At 35.5% G+C, this 19,673-nt stretch overlaps 1 protein-coding gene and 1 long non-coding RNA gene across 11 annotated transcripts in view; both read left to right on the forward strand.

Moving 5' to 3' along the window:
* Positions 1-14,367, forward strand: part of LOC122574861 — a 55,837-nt gene extending 41,470 nt beyond the window's left edge. The window contains exon 3 of the long non-coding RNA XR_006319217.1: positions 13,722-14,367. This is a non-coding gene — a long non-coding RNA (uncharacterized LOC122574861). The remainder of the gene's footprint in view (positions 1-13,721) is intronic.
* LOC122574853 (furin-like protease 1) overlaps positions 1-19,673 on the forward strand; it is a 230,282-nt gene that overhangs the window by 106,418 nt on the left and 104,191 nt on the right. The window lies entirely within an intron of this gene.

Raw genomic sequence — 19,673 nt, forward strand, 5'->3', positions numbered from 1 at the left:
ATGTATCAATCAAGTCGATGGCTTTTTTAGGTTTTGATCTTTTGCATTTGATGAAACTTTGTCTACTAAACTTTTCAAAATTTTGCCTTTTTGCATATTAAATATTTGCCAAATACGTTCTATTGCGCAAATATTCCTCTCCACAAGGAACATAATCATATTCCTTGACGAAGTAAAGGCGAATAAAGATATTAAATAGCATTCCTTGGTTCGCGAGAATGTAGTGAATTCGTAACTCCGCACTGTGAAAATTAAAAATTTCATTCTACTCTTCATTACAAGAGAGTTAAATCAACGTCACTGTGCGAACAGACATGTAAGTACCTATAATTTATCAAGAGAAGTGGTAAGGTAACTTTTACAATTTCGGAACAGAAAAACGAGCATAGCAATACATGATATAACAGATGAAAAAGAAAATTGTCAAGAATTATTGTGCTGTATTCAGTTTTCAATATAATTCATTTTGGTATTTCCACTGTAATTCATGCGATAATAACTTTTACCAACGTAATAAAATTTTTGTCGGTAAACCGTACTTATCGAAATATAATAATTACGTATTGTTAATATAATTATTACAAGTCTTCTGAAGTTATTATGTTGTTTGCATACGTATTATAAAGACTATAACTTATTACAATAATAACCACATTTATATGATAATATAATATATGCTGTCAAATAAATATGTTCCGAATAACAGAACACAGTATACATGTATTTACAGTTCTTCGATACACCGTCACGATTTTAAAATATGCAAGTTTTGAAATACATTAAACCATTTATCAGTAAATTGAGAATTCGTTAAAGAGAAATTGGTTATTCCCTGTAGAATAACCAATGAAAGTTCAAGGTACACGAAAGCAGTGTTAATCGTGCTATAGCATAGCCACTGATTATCATTAATTACCATTACCGTCTTTATTTCATTATCTCCGCTCAGTCTTAAGTTATTTTCATGCGCAAACTGTACTTTGGCGAGCAAATTCTAAGAAATATGTAATACGTTTTACAATGGTTTATATTTCTTAATTATACAATTGAACTGCTTTTCACTGTCTCTATTTCTAATATGTTCAGCCGATCTCCAATTCGATTCGATATTGTCTCTTCGTCATCGTATGAAACATGGCCCTTCTACAGAGATATGAGCTTCCTTGCCACCCGATCAGACAAACATCCTCTGTCGTCCCTTGACTACTATCTCACGCATTTGTATTCCATGTGGATGTTTCCACGTGGCGTATCGCGTATCCTTTTCAAGCGTATTTCGCAAAACATAAACATATGGACCGATAGAGACAAAGCGACCCGTTGCCTCTCAACTATATTTCACCTTACAAACTCACACACATAGATTTCAAAAATGATCCCCTTATTTTCTAAATCAATCGGATAGTAGAATATTACAATTCAGAATAGCCGTTCGGCAAAGAATCAACGCGAGACTATCCATTCTAAAAAGAGAAACAAGGGAAGAAGAACGAAACGTCATTGCTACACAATTAGCAGAGAAAGGGAGAGAACACTCGACGACGTTAATTCGAACAGAGTGAAGCAATAGTTGTCGAAACGTTGTACGTTCGTTGAACAGAAATCGCCGAGTAATCGCTGGCACCTCCCCGCGCAGTGCGGTAATGAGTGTCCAGTGTCGAACCAAGATCCGAAATAACCCCTTAACGACTCATTATTTCGCAAGAATGAACCCACTACCGATTCCACGTTCAAAAATGGAAACAATACTTTTCCAATTTTCTTCGCAGTTCGACCGTAGTTTTGTTTTCATCGCGCCGCACCATTTCATCCGAAGAAGAAAATCGAACGAACGGGCATCTGGTCGCAGCAGTTGCCTTTTATGAACATCGCTTCGCATTATCCGTTTCTTGTCGCTAGAGATAAAAACGTATTCTACGAAAGGAAACCGAGAGGTTGATTATATTCCTAGACTATAAAGATACATCCTATCCGTGCGAAATACTATCGCTATCTCCAATTCCACGCCGATTGAATTAGTCGTACTTGCTTTTCCGAATAGGATCTTACGCTTTTCGATTTTCTTTTGTATACTTTTGTACGTCTTTGTTTCTAGTACGAGACAACAGATTCTAACAGCTTGCTTTTTTTAATTTTAATTACAAATTACATATTTTTTGTCATATTACACAGTCTACAAATAGTTGAAAGAATTGATATCAATAACGCCTGCCAAAAGGATCAGTTTCCCCGTACGTTCACACCTCTACCGTACACTTCTCGGTTCGAACATGCCGAACAACCGCTGTTGCGAACAGATTTTCAAATTTATAAAATCAATTCTCTAGCAGCATAAACATTATTATATTAGCATTAATTTTGCACCTTACAATATTTCGTTTATGTATAAAAAAGAGGCCATCCCGTTGATAATAAAATAACAACAATAACAATAACAATAATATCACTATATATTACTATATATCGAAAGAAAAATTTTATTCATCATAACAATTAAAAAGTTCCCTATATTCTTGACATCATAATTAATAGTACGGTAGATACTTTTTTTAAGACAAATATTCCTTTCCACTCTATGAATAAATTTATAAGTATGATAAGCTGTACGCCAATTTTGGGGTAGCTAACAGGATATCATTCAAATGATTGATTAATCGTCGAATTAACTTCCTTTCCCTGTAGATAGGGAGTATTCATCCACTGTACCCCCTGCGTTTGTTGTACAAGGCGACTAAAAAAGGGTCGTGCTTAGGGTTGAATAATTTCACGTTAGGGAACATAGGGTTGTGGATGTTGGACATTAACGAATGCAAATTGCTTTGCTCGACTAAGCTTATCGCAAACTATAGTTTATCATTTCGTTTCAATGTTCGATATTAAGTATTTCTTTTCTCTTTCGTTACTAACTTACCTTCGTACTTTATTTTGAACGTCCTGTCAGTAGGTAAATTATTTTATTTTTGATATTATACAGCAACCTATGCTTTCCATTTAAATCGAATAGATATAAAACGAGCTGACCAGGAAAACGTGACAAAAATCGTTTTATTGATCGTTGACGAATCGATAGACTTCTTCGAAGCGAGTTCTGAGTTCCGGTCAGCCGCGAGATATCAATTCGATCGCACGCTCGATTTCTCGTGAGAATCTATGCAACGTCACCAACTAACCAAGATGCAGCGACACGTGCAACGATAATTCAACGAGACTATGACCGGGCCTTGCGTCTTCTTCCGTAACGATAAATCACGATCCCGAAAGTGGATAGGAATGCTCGAATGATGAATCATGAGCTTTAAGACGAAATCCCAGGAACGGTTGTGAGGCAAAATATTAGAACGCTGAAGGAGAAAATTAATATCGTCGGTGACGAATCATCGACGTTCGTTTAAAATGAATGTGGGTAATTTATTTCGTCCGCGAAGATGGAGCGGTAAATTTCGTAAATCTTTGTAATTTGTGGAGTAATTTTTTATTTAAAATTTGGTTAATCCGCATCACGTTGCTATTATGTCGTAACGATAAATTTATAGGGCTAGCAAATATAATAATTTATGCTGAAGAAACTAGAATATCCGTTTATAGCTCTATACTATACTATAGCCAACTTATTAAATAGCAACGTTCGATCGTTTCTCGAGTGTTTATCAAACTCGTAACCTCGATGAGTTTGCAACTTACACCGTCTGCAAGTAGCATACGAAACTTGCTTGTTCATTAACCAAGGTATCCTATCTATGCTTGGTAAAAGTCCTTAACTAAGGTTACTTGATTTTCTAGTACCCTAATACTTTTTCTGCAATGTTGTCTTGAGCAAATTACGACTTTCTGCACTTTTCATAGTTATGATTGAAGCTATAATTAAATACTATAGCTATAGAATTAAAATTACTTCTATGATAGGAAGCGCTTGAAATTAGACGAATAGAATATTTTGAATTTTAGAAAAACTTCAGAATACGAATAAAAGCAAAGGTTCCAGAGATTGTACCTTATTGGAAATTAAATTTAATAAACACTAACTAGCTCGGCTGAATACAACTCGGGCTGCAACAACTTCTAAGTGCATCGTAGTAACTTTTCGCCGGTACGTTGTTATCCGTTGACGTTTCAAATTAATTTATAATTCAGATGTTTGTTGCGAAGCGTGTTATGTTTGCTGCGCTAAGTCACGGATGTTTCCTCCATGCAAGAAACATTAATTAAAGTCAAGAAAACGGAGAATGTTGGTACATCGAAATGTAAACGAAAAGGTTTAATATACTTACGCTGAAATGTAATCAATTTAGAGAAAATTAAGCAACATTTTTTTATTTTTGCTTCTTTTGCAAACATTCTATTTTCCGCTTAATCATCTTTCTCGAACTCAATTTTCAACTAGAGAACAAATTTCGAGAGCCATTTGGTTACTGTAATGGATCAATAACTTCGTACATCCTACATTTGCAAACCAAATATTCGAATATTCATAGGACAAAAAATATTCATAGTCAAAATTTATAGTTGTAAAAATTTCACTAGAAAATTGAGTTTGATCGAGCTTTGCCTTTCATCAGATACATAAAAATTTCACTTTGTTTGAATAGCCATTCTGACAAACTCTTATACTGTCCGATCGGTTTCATTGAAAACACGAAGTTAATTCACATATTTTCAAAAAGATTCAATGTGGAAGTGTGCTGGAGTTGTTGCTCGGTAGTATAACAAACTTCTTCAACTTCACAGCCTTAACTTACTGTTACTTACTGTCACTACATAGGTTGAAGTATTCTATACAAGTTTCAATGGAATCAAACGATAAATAAAAATGCTACGATCATTTCAAAATAGGGAGCGACGTAATAAATACTATATCATAGATTCGAGAAAATCTTCAACTCGAAAATATCAGCCTGTAATTCAAACAGCAAATCCATTTCCCTGTAACAAGAAATATTCGACGATTTGTCGCGTCGCGTCATGTCGTCGTGTTTAATCTTTCGCGCGGTATCGTTAACGAGCGTTAACACTCGTTGAACAATTTTCACGTTGCGATAATTTTCGGCTCGTGCCACGTTCTATCGTTGCGTATATACCTCTGCTGTAATTTCACTTCACGGAAAATTCGCGCTATACGTATTCCTGCTCGTTACGTGTTTCGCGAATTCAAACCAGAAAAAATGTATGGCAATATGGCAGGGAAAAACAACAGTGTGAATAACCGATAGTTTATCGGCATTGAAAATCTTTTAACGTGTTTTAAACTCTTGTATCTACGTGTATACTATCGACGTAATGTTTCGGAAAAAAATGTTCCGAAATGTTCACGTTATTCGATTTTTCAGTTTTTCCGTTACAATTATCCTTTAAATTACGGTATAATTGGTAGGAATCATTATTTGTTCCGATATTAATCGATTGCTTGTTACAACCTAAATTAATGCAAATTAATATATTTTTGCGGTGAAAGATGTAATATTGATACTTTATCCTTTACAAAGCTGTAAATTCAGAATATTTGTATGTACACAACTGCATATCGTTTTGTTAGTCGTAAGTTTTTTGAAGTAGAGAATTGGAACAGAGAACGTAAATTTCCTGTGTAAAAACAAAAGATTGGCGCTGGATGAAAAGGGGAATTAGAAAAAGCTTTTTCGTCCCTTACTTTTTTATTCGATCGTTGTGTAGATCTTAATAACGTCCCTAGATTTCGTATGAAACAAATTGTTCGCAGTTGGCATTATTGTGAATAATTATATTTTTGCCTGAAGTACATGCGATCTTTGCAGTTTCGGAACATTAAAAATTTCTCATTAATAATATGCCGTTTCTACGATATTAAAATTTTTATCTAAAAATTCAGGTGGAATCACACAGCGAATCAATATCAGAGCGAAAGAGTCGGGATCGCAAGAATGTTCAGGTTCCACTATGACGGCTCATCATGGCTGTTAAGTATCTCAGCTTCTCGGAATCCCGAGCTAATTAATAATCTCGTTATTTGGCGGGTACCTGGCGTACACGAACCTCTCGATTCGGCTCAAATAATTAATCGAAACGCCATGCCGTTTATGCATCTCTGCAATTACTCGCCTCGACGGCGTTCACCTTAATTCGATGAATTAACCGTCGCGTCGTGGAAAAACTCGGTCGGTTGGACGGTTAGGCTGAATAGTCGGAAACGTGCCAGGTATTCCGTGATCGTAGGAGCTCTGAAAGGGATTTGGGACGTTTACCGATGAATGGCAGCACGGTATAGATCTAACAGAGCGTCGCGTCGGTTGGTGGAATTTTACATACTGTGGTAAAGGTCATCACCGGCACGATAACGCTATTTTTACTTTAACTATACAAGTCGCTTCTAACATAGTGTCTCATTCGGCTAATAGAATACGTTTGTAGAGAACGATTTTATTAAAGAATTTTGCTTGAAGAATATATATATGCATATCCAGCGCGGGAATGAGTTATTGCTATAAACCATCATCTCTCTGCGAGAAGACGGGAGTGCTCGCGAACACTCATTTGCCCAAGGGAGTCGACAAACAAAACAAGAAAATAATTGATGAAACGTTCGTTGCAAGAAAATAGCGAGATCAACCCTTCACGAGCAAGATATGAATTATGGCCCCGACTCTCTGATTATTTGAATTGTAGCAGAAATTTTTCCATAGATCATCGGTTCTTACCTTTTCTTTCAAAGAGAAAGGAAATCGAACATCGTTGCCAATTCACGTATATAACAGTTAAAGAAAGATCTAATCGGCTAAAATTCAATTTATTTTGAAAAATACTAAGAACATACAGAGAAAACACAGTTTTATCTCTAGTAACTTATATTTCCTTTCCAATTTAATAACACGACACTCAACAGGTACACTATATTAGCCCAGCTGAGAAATATGAATTCCATTTTCTTTTCCGCGTCTGGATGAATATAAATGACGAGGAAGGCAATTTTATCCGGCTGATCGAGTCCATTGATTCAAAAATCCAAACTCAACGGTCCTGGTAGTGAAATTCGGATTCGGGATAATAACCCAGGCATGGTGAATCTAAAACAGTACCGATATTTCGGTGCACATCGGCCGCGGCTAAATATCGTGGGAAATGTAACCGGTATTACGGAGCTGTAATGCGCGTTTCGGAGATCATCTTAGACTCTAAGGCTTAAAGTAAGACCAAGGGAGGTTCGGATAAACTAAGTACCGAGCCTGGAATATCGTCCCTGTCACTTTATATTTGCGTTACTTCATCCAATCAATTCCGTTAAAGACACGTTCTGGAAACCTCACGACGAAGTTTGTCTACTTTCAACATCCTCCATGTTTCCTTTTTTAGCTACGTACATGAATAGACACGTAGAATGCGAAATAAGGAATATCGTCAGAAAAAATACGTCGATAATGATTTGCTAAAGTTTGAAATTATACTTTATATAACGCCAAATTCTGTGTATCATATGATTTATTACAGAATAATTTTATAATTACTAGCGTTAACACCGGAATGGAAGTTAAAAGACGTCATTAATCTTTACTTAAATACAAAGAAAATGACGTCGATTCCATTAGTGCATTAAAATAATCGCATAGATAAAAATAACTCTCAAATAAAAGCAGTTTATCCTGATGGTTTAATTAGGATCGATTAATCGGTGTTAAGGACAAACAACGAGATTTCTCCGGCAACTAACACCGCTGAATAGTCAGTCTCGATAAAGTTGCCGGAGTTCGAGTCGAAAATTGTTCGGACGGTAATTTAATCGGCGAGTTTCGACAATCGACGTCGACTTGGCCACACTATCGATTTCTCCAAAGCGTATAAACTACTGTACACACTGTGAGCGGAACGGTCACGTGTATAGGTGTGTGTATCGTGTTCGATCGGCACGGATCGAGTGGACAATTAGTCGATGCAAGCTACTCGTAAGCATCGAAAGCACTTTAACTTGTTCGACGAGGATAGATCTGTCGGACGATTGAACGCGAGAACGAAGGAACAAGACAATGTTGGATTTATGTCACGGTGAACGCCTGCTGCCAATTAATCTCTATCGTCGTGCTCTTTAGCTCTTTAATTATAATTTAGAGAACTTGTTGTAAAAGAACGTTTTACATTTAAACAGAGAAAATGAGTTAACTCGCCGCTTTGATTCTGAATCTCACAAAAATTTTAAATACGAATAATGGAGAAATATATATAACTCCATCAATGAATTTTGTCACATGAGAATCGTTCATACGCATGAAATTCCATCTTTTTATTCTTACTCGCTCGTAGCACTAAATCCAAGAATTTCGTCCAGCAATCGTATCGTGTTTCATTTTCTCGCGAAAAGCGCAATAAAGAAATTTGGAACACGAGAGATAGTTCCGACTGCAACTGTATTAGTATAAAAACACAGCTCGGGCATTAGCTAATTCATTGTCAGGGGTTCTTTTCTAAGTAATCTGTACGCTGTTGTAATCTTTAAAAGAAAGAAATGTAATCCAAAAAATTACGCAATTACGATTAAACGCAAGTAAGCGAATCTAGAAAGATTTCCAAAATAACTTTTATTAACCCAAAGACAGTTTTATAAGTCAATTTTTATTATTATTTCTTGACTTAAGTGGATCCTACAATATAAAGCTTTAGTGTCCATGTTTTAAACGAAGTTGCTCAAAATTATAATTATGTACGATTTTCCTTTGAGGAGGAGTAAATGGAAAAAGAATATGACAGAAAAATTCACAGCTTCCTTCAATAACGAAAAAAAGAAAGTCAAAGAGCCGAGAGTTTTAAAAGTAGAGATGTTTAAGAAGGTATTAGTTTGTGCTTCAATATTGATTCAAAGTAACTAGCCCTCAACTCAAGATGAGTCTATTAATTTTGAGGTTTCCTGGTAAAATGAGGATCTCGGTTAAACCGATTGTGCTTTAAATTGATATTTTAGACTTCACGAGGTATCTTGCTTTAATTAATTTACATTCATGGATTCTTCTCATTCAAATCATACAAACCAATTCATACGTACGAATTTTGAATTATAAATTTAATTGGTCATTTGCAGTCGCGTCAATCGCTCTAATAAGTTAACGATTCGGTTGAAATTATCTATTAACTTCTAGAAGAATCTATAATTCTTTGGAAAAGTTCTTTGGAAAATTTTTTCCCACGATCTGTAAAAAAACGCAAAACATTGCAATTAAATAAAATAACAGAGGGAACAGAAACATGAAAAATGGAAACCGTAGAAAATTCTGGAAATTGCATAGAATATTTTGCTGGGACGGTACTATCTAGCCCCTGTTGGAATTTGGGATATTCGGACAGCTGGACGCAAAAATGGCCTCTGCTACATACCAAAGAAGGATCGAAAGCGGGGAAAATGGGGTAGGAATGGCCAGGGCCAGGACTGAAGGCTGCTTGCGTGCGAGCTGATTGGGGTGTCCTTCGAGGAAGGGAGGAAACTTGTGGAAGGAGAAAGTCGAGGAGCGGTGGGTCCAGAAACTAGCTTTCGCGTAGAATTTCTCGGCTCATCTTACGGTCGATAGTCGCAGCTGCTCGCAAGAACTGAGCCTGAAGTCGGAAATAATCCAGCTACGGGGTTCCTTTAATTTGTATTTCTCTGTCTGAATTCATTTCCACCAGCTATACAAAGCGGTTTTCTCTCTTAGGAAGGTGTCGACAGAGAGTCGCTTTATGAAGATTCATTTCTCCCAGAATTAAGTTGCAATTTTTAACGCGTTCGGTGTTGGCCTGGTATTCGCCTTCCCGTCTGTTTCGTTCTCTTTTTACTTCAAGGGGTTACGAATGAAATCAGACTGTTTAGGTTACGTATATGTATTTGTAGAATAGTATTTCATACAATGAATGAAGAGCAATGACATTAAAGACGAAACACTACTGCGGAATAAAATTTAGAAATCTCTTTTATCGTTAGATGTTTTTCACCACAGAAAAGACGAGAAAAAATATTGACCCGCCCAAGTGTGAATGCTGGGCTTTTAAAAAGAGGGGATAAAGTTCTTAGTATCGTAAAAAACTGTTCTGTCCCATCTGCTGCTATCGATCGCAGCTGCCTCGATATTAGAGGGGTGGAAAGTGTTTCTCCTAAAGGATGGAAATCCTTTCTGCTGAAGGGGCTTGGAGGATTTTGAACCTGGAAATAAGAAAATTTGTCTGTACACATCGCGTCTTAAAACTGGTCTTTTTGTCGCAAGCAATTCTAATACAACGCCCAGAATTTAGTTGATAATAAATTACCTATTATATTAGAAAACAATAAAATGGCGTGATCGTATCAAAATAATCGATCTATCGATTAATCTGTAACGGTAAAATGAAAATTAGACACATGACTGCCAACGAACAAATTCCATTCCTGGTTATTAATTAATGTTCAAGGAAAAGCTTATGGCAGCCACAGAAATTTCGGTGTGACCATCGTTATAGCCAGTTGTTAATAATAATGTGAAACACGATGTTGAGAGTAGCGTAACATTTTAGTACAAATACTATGGCCTGCATTGTTCTTGAATTACCGCATAATTGAGACAAAATTTTCTTACTTTTAGAAAGCACACACACGCTTAAATCACAGACTCTACTTCTAGTCAATTCCGAATACGTGGTAAATTGAAAAGGGATTTGTAAGAATGTTTTTCTCGAGGATGCAGAAATGACGAGGTTTTTCATATTCACCGTAATTCTTCACTGTGAAATTTTATTTCGTCACTCCTTTGCCTTTTCTAGTCACTTAACATTTCTCTTGACAAGTATTGCTTTGAACCTGCGTGTATAATTTTCTCTCGTGAACATTTGAAGGATTTTGAAGCAAAATTTTTTAATGGAATATTTTATTAAAAGTAAATAAACTTAACAGCGCTGTGGAACGAACTAAAGTTATTCTAGTTGTAAGTAGCTAACATAAAATTCAATGTTTTGTGTTTGGAATAATTTATCTTCAATCTCAAAAAATATCAAAGTTTTGTGAGTAATTGTCAATATCGTTTCTTTCAAAAGTTTATTAATTGATATTATCTTTCAAACGAAGTATTAACGTCAGGCATGCAGAAGAAGTTCTTATAGTATGGTTGCATTCAAAGACTTCGTACTAAAATTGAATACATTTCGTTCTCGAGATCTTAACAGTTGATAGATCTCTAAAATCAAATTAGAGAATTATTTAAGATAGTATTTCTCGCTTTTCCATTTGCCACCCATTATTTCGTTTCCATTAATGGACAATTAAATCACGCTCGCACGAAAAAAAGAAACGGAACAACATCCCGTTATGTTCGTTGATGTAAATGAATACTTGACATCGAAAAGAAAATATATTTGCTTAGAACCATAGTCGGCATTGAAGGGATTAACGGAGTGGGAGAAGAGCAGAGAAACGGAAGAAAAAGCAGGCGAATATGCAACTCAGACCATCTCCATTCTTCGCGTCGACGTTCATTCGAAAGAGCTCCTGAAAAGAAGGCAGATAATAAAATCGATAAAGGAATATTCTTTCTCCGCACGTGGCCGCTCGAATCGATACTAGAATCGCGGTCGAAGCGACGCCTACACATTGATGGTCCTCGATATAAAGCCATCGTTTTCTCCTCGACCGTCATCCAGCCACTCCGCGTTCCCTATAAAAAAGCAATTTCCTTTCTGCGCGAGCAGAACTCCTCTTCTCTTTCGCAACCGCGATATCCCCGCGACTCGTACGTCGCAGACCGACCGAGAGATTCAGCTTTATAATCGGAGGAATTACTTGACTTTGGATCATGCCGGAAGCGAAGGATCGTCTTTGGCAGACGCTTTGACAAACTTTATCATCCAGTTCGAGAGTTAAAGTTCCGGGTGCTTTTCCATTGTATACTTTTTTCAATCTCTTGAACCTTTAGGCTCGGGAAATTTTATATTTAGGTTAGACTCGAGTTAAATGAGCGAAAAATAATCGAGCAATTGAAAAGACGTAATTTCGAAAAAGTGACAAAAGATTTTGTTAAGAAAGGAGAACGTAAATTTCACATAGAATACGGTTAATATAATGAACAAGTTACGGATAATGGAACAATTTAATTTAATTTTTAAATTTATCGTAGAATGAAGTTATGATTGTAAATGTCAATTATTTAACACTAGAACTACCGATAGTTAATACGAAACTATTTCTACCAAAACCAGACAAAATGACTGGGCTTTAAAAAATACGTAATAATAGAATATTTTTATATTTATTGATTTATTACTTTCTTACAGAAGGAATTCCATGTTATGTAGTACATTTTTGGTATTATTAATTTATCTGGGACCATGATCCCTAAATGAGAGTTGACACATTTATAAAATTGTAGAACTAGTCAGTTTGACTGGTGTGGTATTTCTAGTGTTAGCATCTAGCGATCTAGCGATCGATCCGGAATTTTCCTGATAACTGATATCATCATATTGAATAATACGCAGTAAAAATTTTAAAAACGTGTGGGAAGTTGTATAAAACGAGGAAACTGGTTTATTAAGGTTCAATAAACAGATTGCAGGACCCTTTTACATTTTGACAAGTACCAGTCGTTTTGACTGGTATTGGTATAAGTAGCCTTGATACAAAATTATTTTCAGTTTCAATACATAAAAAACAAAATAAAATTTATTATATTATTCTTTTAGTTATCGTTGCGAAAGTCATTACATCATTGCGGAAAAAAATATAACATGAAGTAGGAATTTTAAGATAAAATTGTAAAACCAGTCAATTTGACTGGTGTGGTAGTTCTAGTGTTAGTATTTATTGCTCCTACGAATCTGTTAAAGACATAGGGTGTTTAGAGTTTGTAGCGTTTAAGCAATATAAGTAGAGAAATTAATGTGGCACTTGCGTCACTCGTCGTTTCAACCGAGCAATTTCACAAAGTTTCTCGATTATTCCACTTTGATACTTTTTGTTCTCTTAGATACTCGTACCTAAAAATTCGGAACATTCCTCACATGATCGTGTCAGGACGTTACGTGGCATATACTCGATCCCGTCTCTAAACGAGCGGACAGGCTGTCGTTTCCAAGGAGGAAACTTATTTTACCTAGCGTCGTATTTCCGGCGGCGATACGTTTACTAAAGTGCATCGTCGTTCCGGCAAAGGTTGGGAGAAGCGACGTAAAATGTCCTTGAGGAACTGGCGCGAACTCGTCGCTTCCGCTAAAGGCCGTTTTCATACTCGTTATTTAAGATTACTCCCAGAGGCTCGGGCCACAATTTATGAAACTCGTAATGGGATCCCCTAGGCGTTACCTTTCGCCGATGTATAATGATTACACGGGCCGCCATCACCGCAAAGATAGTCCCTGACGATGTTTCTTTTAATATCGTCCTGCTATCCTTTGGGATTCACTTTTTTCTATTTCCCTTCCTTCCTTTGTCCTAAGATCCTTCCCAGTTTGTAATAAATTTCCAATTTTTGCTTTTAATCTCCTGACATCGTATAAAAATATCTTCGAAAGGATGCAGTTCGTCTTACAAGGTACAATCAAGGTACGATCTACTAACATCTGTATGACCATTTAACAACAATGAGCGAAGCAACATCTGAGCTATTGCGTACTCATCAAAGAGTAACAACGACAAAACCTTTTTACCATCGATTCAATTTACTACGAATCGTGCCAAAAGAACGTCTCAACTATTTAAACTGAAACTAAAGTTCATTACTCTCCCAAGCAATTACCATTCATTATGTAGATCAGTCGATCATGTATTTTGTCAGGTACTCGTCTTTGAAGGGCGACAAACTCAAGAAAAGACGGAAGAAGGATAATAAACACGGTGGCCTGAAAATCGCGTGTAGAAAGGCAGGAAGGGGATGGCAAATGGTAGACTGGCCAATGGAAACATTATTCCAGAATTGTCGTTGCAAACTACATGTTTATGGTGCCCCTGTCGCATTTGTTTTATCGATGTCCTAGCCATTAACAAATTGAGCACTTCGAGTGCGTTTCTTTGGGCAAAAGAGAATTATTGAGCAATAAAGAGAATAGAAGATGCGCGCTGATGCCTTTGGAACGTGGAGGACGCCGCTGGCTTTCTTTCACGCACATTTCTTATTTTCATAGTCTGATAACCGACATCTGGCAACATCGACGAACTATCATTTGACAGCGAACCAAGTGTATTCTTTGTTACAATTCGACCATATATAAGGCTGTTCCAGTTTTATCCAATGAAACTTTATCAGTATGTTCTCTGGATATAAATAGGGGAAAATGTTACAGAAACGTAAATCGTTTAAAACTTTATTAAAAAGTTCCCGTAAACTGTGGGAATACTGACGAGCTTTTTTAACATTTTTCAATGTAACGTAAAAAATAAACATATTTATAATTTCATACATTTCATACATTTCCATAAAAACTACTCAAGGGATTCAAAATCTATCTAAGAAGCAAAGATGAAGCGATAGAACGTTAGGAATACGTGTTTAAGAGATCAGCTGGAAATAATAGATCAGACGAGAGATAAGTGACACTTTCGATTGATCCGTACGTAACGATAGTTTCTTCAAACGCACGTGATTTAGATACAGAGATAATGACAAAGAACAATCGTTAATCTTTTAGCGTTCTTGAAGAAACTAGGACTGAGATAGTGAACTAGTCTCTAAACTGGAAATTTGCATTAAAGTGATTTCTAAAGTGAACAAGAATTAGAAGATAAAGTATAGATAGACCTACTTTTTAATTCCATTTCAAAAGAAGAATTTCTCTAACTCAAAAATCAGTGCTCTCAAATCGAATAACACAGGTTTCTTTGCTTCTGTTTATCCGTCGCACGAGAAAGAGAAACGGAAGGCTCGCTAGGGAGAATCTTTGGTAACTGATGGTATCGCGATCTGCCTTTATTCGGGACAACGAAACTTTCCCGTCCGAACGAAATTGGATTAATCTGTTTCCTGTTTTTTACTTCTGCCTTCTTATCAAATTTTTTTGAGGTCGATCTCACGAAGCATAGTTCCTGTTTTAACACTTGAGCGAGAGAGCTTCAAGTCCCGTTCTAACATCTCTGATAGACGAACATAAGTAAAGTGGACATATCTCCTCTGTTCCTTAGAACTCTGAAGTTGGGTGTTAAGCTAAGGACTGAAGATATTTTTATTGAAAATATACAGTATGTCACTTATGTCCTTGTGCGAAAATCACTAAGTATTAAGTTATTAGGTTTTATTCGTTAAGTAATCGACTTGCCGATATTGCCGTGAAAGTTAAAGAGAAGTATTTATAATTAATAAATTAATAAGTTTGAAGTTTTCTTATCGTATTTGCCAGATAGTTGAAAAATAGTTTTTTTTTTTGTATAAAGCAAGCTCGTAAAAAGATTCAGACGTATTCGAACAAGGATGAATTTGTGAATCACGATATTGTGAAGTGCAACCAAAAGCAAGGTAGATCGTCAAAGAAGAATCTAGCGTATACTTTTCAGTGTTCTGGTTAACGAGCACGTCTGGTTTCAAAAAAGAAAGTATATATAGGAGGAAAATAATGACCTGGAAAAATTATACCGTAGAAAAATATTCAAGTGAATGCTTTGGAAAAATCGCGACGTGAAAAATCGGTGTTTCTATATTGATCTCTCAGTTCATTAAATCGGACGGATGAAATGACGATTTTACGTCTCCGAGTTACTTTTCTAAAAATATAATTTAATATAATATTTTTTTATGCGTGATTAAATATACAAGCCTGTTGGTTTACGTAGTTTTTCTGAAATTTTATTTCCGTGAGTTTTTGAGATTGAGATTTTTTCCAAATGCATATATAAATTTAATGTTGATGAAATTATACGTACATTAAATTATTTTATAAATAACTCTTCAAGTGCACCGTGTTTTCGTAAATTGTACGCGTTTAAATTTTTTAGATTTAAATACCGTGATAGCTGATAGGAACGAGCAAAGAATTGTTATTCTCAAAGTATTCTCTCTTGTATATATTTAATGTATAAAATTAAGAGATAACGGGAAATGTAGAAGAATTCTATTTGAAGCGAAAACGCAAAAAGAGAAATGCAAGGTTCCAATTCTTTTGTTCAGCCAAAAACACAAGGGTATAAACAATTTCTCTTCGTGAAAACTACCCTTGGCAAGACCTCCAACAATACTCGACGGCATTAATTGGAACTAACGGACGATTTCAGCCTCGTGAACCTTCGAAACGTGCCAGCACAAGCTGAGACGTAAACTACAAAAAGAGTGGACAGGTTTTTCTAAGACTTTTTACTCGACTTTCGCTTGGAAACTAGACAACTGGAATCAAGTGAGTCACCATCTTATCCACGGTAACGTCACCTGAACTTTCGGAATCCATGTGGTCGAATGTTGCGACGACAACTTCTCGATAGTATCGGTAGTATCAAATACCTGCATCTTCATGCAAATCCTATCCGTTTCAACTCGATACCGCGACCATTCCATTCGCTCGCCATAGCGAAACTTAGTCGCGATAAAAGTCGAAACTGGATTTTCAGATCGACGACTATCGACGATCTGCTGGAAACCGAGTATCGTCCATGAAAAGACGAAGATCAGGATTGCATAATATATTAGATTTGAATTTAAGAAAGGAGCGAAATTAGTGAAATAAGAACTAAAATATAAAAAATTAACAATACCTTAAAAATAGATTATTATTCGTTGCGAGTCAACGTTGCAGCTTTAGAAATTATGTTTTATAACTCAAGAAACGTTGGTTCGGAGAAGTTGTAAACATTAATGACTGCCATCATCGGACTTGGCGTGAAGCCTGTTATCGAAGTCCAACAGGTTATCGTGCCACGTAAGAGATTCTCAGCAATTATCGTGACCGCAACTTGTGTAATTATGTCTGACGTTCCACGGACTTCTACTACTTCCGTAGTATAAAGTTTCTATTATGATAAGCTCGTGCTACTTCGCTAAAACTTTCATCTTTTATTAGTTCGTGTTACTTAATATAAAACCTTTTACATTGTTTATACACGTGAACACCTGAGACATATATATAGATTATACACAGCTTCAAATTATTTTAATAATTATAAATTATCTAACTTCAAAATGTTACAAATTTCTGTTCATTCATTCATTCGGCTTCTTTTGGCGTGTGAAAAATGTTACGTACTGTTTTATTCACAAGAAACTTATTGGTTTCTATTTCCCGTGAAAAGTATTTGTAATGGAAAAAGATATCTGGAACATAAATAACAAAAAATATTTGCAACCGAAAAATGTTTCTGCAAATAAAATTTATATTAACACACAAAACTAACGAAATTTATAACTCTTCCCCGCCCCCTCCCTTCCTCTCTCGACACTAGCAATTTTCAGTTTGAAATATCCGATATCCAGTACTGCAAAGTATAACACTATTTATCAAATAAAAATGTTTTTTTATACACATGAATATTTGGAGTATTTTAATTTCTGTTGTTGAATTATTTGAAAAGAAACGTGAAGAAATTTCATATTGGCGCGAAATGTCGAAAATGATACAGTTAAAAAATTTGGTTTTTCATCCTTCGTATTGACACTTTTTTTTACTACACAAATACACGTAAGTGGCCATATAAATCACGATTCGTATCCATCTATTATTTCGTTCAGTGTAATCAATTTATATTCCCTGGTAAATGTTCCTTGATACAACATGAACAACGTGAAACCATAGTTATTTCGGTTATTACGTTCACGCTCGCGATCTCTAATCAGGTCTGACACATCACGTACTCGTTCTACTTAGAGCGCGAACTTGGCGGAAGCGTTGAACCGCTTAGCGGTCGCTTTTGCCTATCTTTGACGTCGATTTACGCACGATGCGAAGATGTTGGCTTTGAACAACTGTCAAAAGTTTCCGTAATGTAATCCCCATAAACTTGGCGAATGGCAGCCACCTGATATTTTATAGAAGCAAACTCCTCGTTGTTAACAGTTGCGACAAAATCTTTGCCGTGCGATCGCATGTGAACTTTTGTTCTATTTGTTCGACAGGCGATAAAGCTTTCGAAACGATTGCAGGGCAATGTGAAAGATCGAGGAAAAAGGAAGATCGAGGCTACGCTAGAGCATTAGCTTTGTGTCGGGTAACGTTTTCAGAATTGAAAGTCTGTACTACTCTTAAAATTTATTTTCCATGTTTATCCGAGTTGTGTTATCTATTATTACGTTGTTTTACAGAAGTTACGGTTATGTTAACAAAAGCGTTAAAAAGTTGGAAGTGCCAGATTTTCGATGGAATGACATGTTGAAAAGCTTAATTCTTAAAAAATGTTTAAACTCATTTATTGTTAAAAAATAAAATTATGTAACTGTTTACAATTACATTGAAACGATATGAAAGTCAGATGAAACGTATAGCTTGTGAGAGCTGAGTTAATAAAGACTATTAATAAAAAAGAATTAATCTCTGTAATTAATTGATGTCAATTGTTTCGTGTTTAGTAGCCGTTAATAATCAACTCCACATGGTCTTTCCCATGATGGTCTGTGAACAAGCCTCACAAAGACAAAAACTTTGATTCGCCTTCGCCTCTATCTTTTCTTAGCATCTGTAGAACGCTTCAGTGATCCACATTGACCGATACATTGATCACGCTTTGGTTTAATGTAAAACGAAAGTCACGTACAATCATTTTTTTAAATTAAACAATCCCTGTATTTATTCTTGAAAATGAAATATTTTCATTTAGTAAATGGGATAAAACTGTCGCACGGTACTGTTTCTAATTCATTAAGATAAATGTGCACGAAATCAATCTAAAGTAGAACTCTAATTTACTTTTTCTCCAAATGCGAATATTGCTTTTATTCGACCATTTCAAACAATTATATAATTAATTGACTTTTGGATTTCGAGTCCTTCAAATGAAACTGTACGAATTGAGATGTTCTATTTCCACGTGAATAACGAGCATTTTTAATGAATTCAAACATTCCCGGTACACTCGTTACATCGACTAATTTCACGGCTTCGATTTTAATTCTGTGGAACACAATGGTGTAACATCAAAGAAAAGCCCGGGAATTGCGCCAGGGCTGGAAACGCATGACGCTCTAACGATCGATCGGTCGAAAGCTTGTCGAGATTCGTGAACGCGTTATACCGAAAAAAATTTCATCTTTCGCCGTGGAGATCGGAAATCTCGAGCTAGCCAGCTTTTTCCCCTATTTCCATTCGTTGTGTTATTTGTTAATTAAACGAGTTGATTATTTCTTGTTAGTTCTGTTCCGTTAACTTATTTGCACAAACTAGAATAGAAACTGTGATACGTTCGTTTTACAAATTAAAAATTCGAATTGCTATATAAAATAAAAAGTGTTACTAATTATGAGCTCGGTATCGGAAAATTTTCAGTTTTATCATGAAATCATTGGGATATTCTATTGCAAAATAAAAATTAACTTTTGTATGTTATACTATATTTCTTTTTAAGATATTTCTTTAATGCATTGAGATATTAACAGAGGAATATGTGAAAAATTTCAAGAGAATATTATATTATAACAATATTATAAAATTGTATTTATTTTATCCTCACCAATATTGTATTATATCATATTAAGTATTACAATTTAATATCAATCGTTTTAATTGTACTAAAATTGCAGTAAAAGATGTAATATTAGCATTAAAAACGAAATAAACATTAAACAATACCAGTATTAAACTATTACACGAATATTATAGCAGTA

This window comes from Bombus pyrosoma, linkage group LG14, assembly GCF_014825855.1.
Source record: "Bombus pyrosoma isolate SC7728 linkage group LG14, ASM1482585v1, whole genome shotgun sequence".
Taxonomy (NCBI): domain Eukaryota; kingdom Metazoa; phylum Arthropoda; class Insecta; order Hymenoptera; family Apidae; genus Bombus; species Bombus pyrosoma.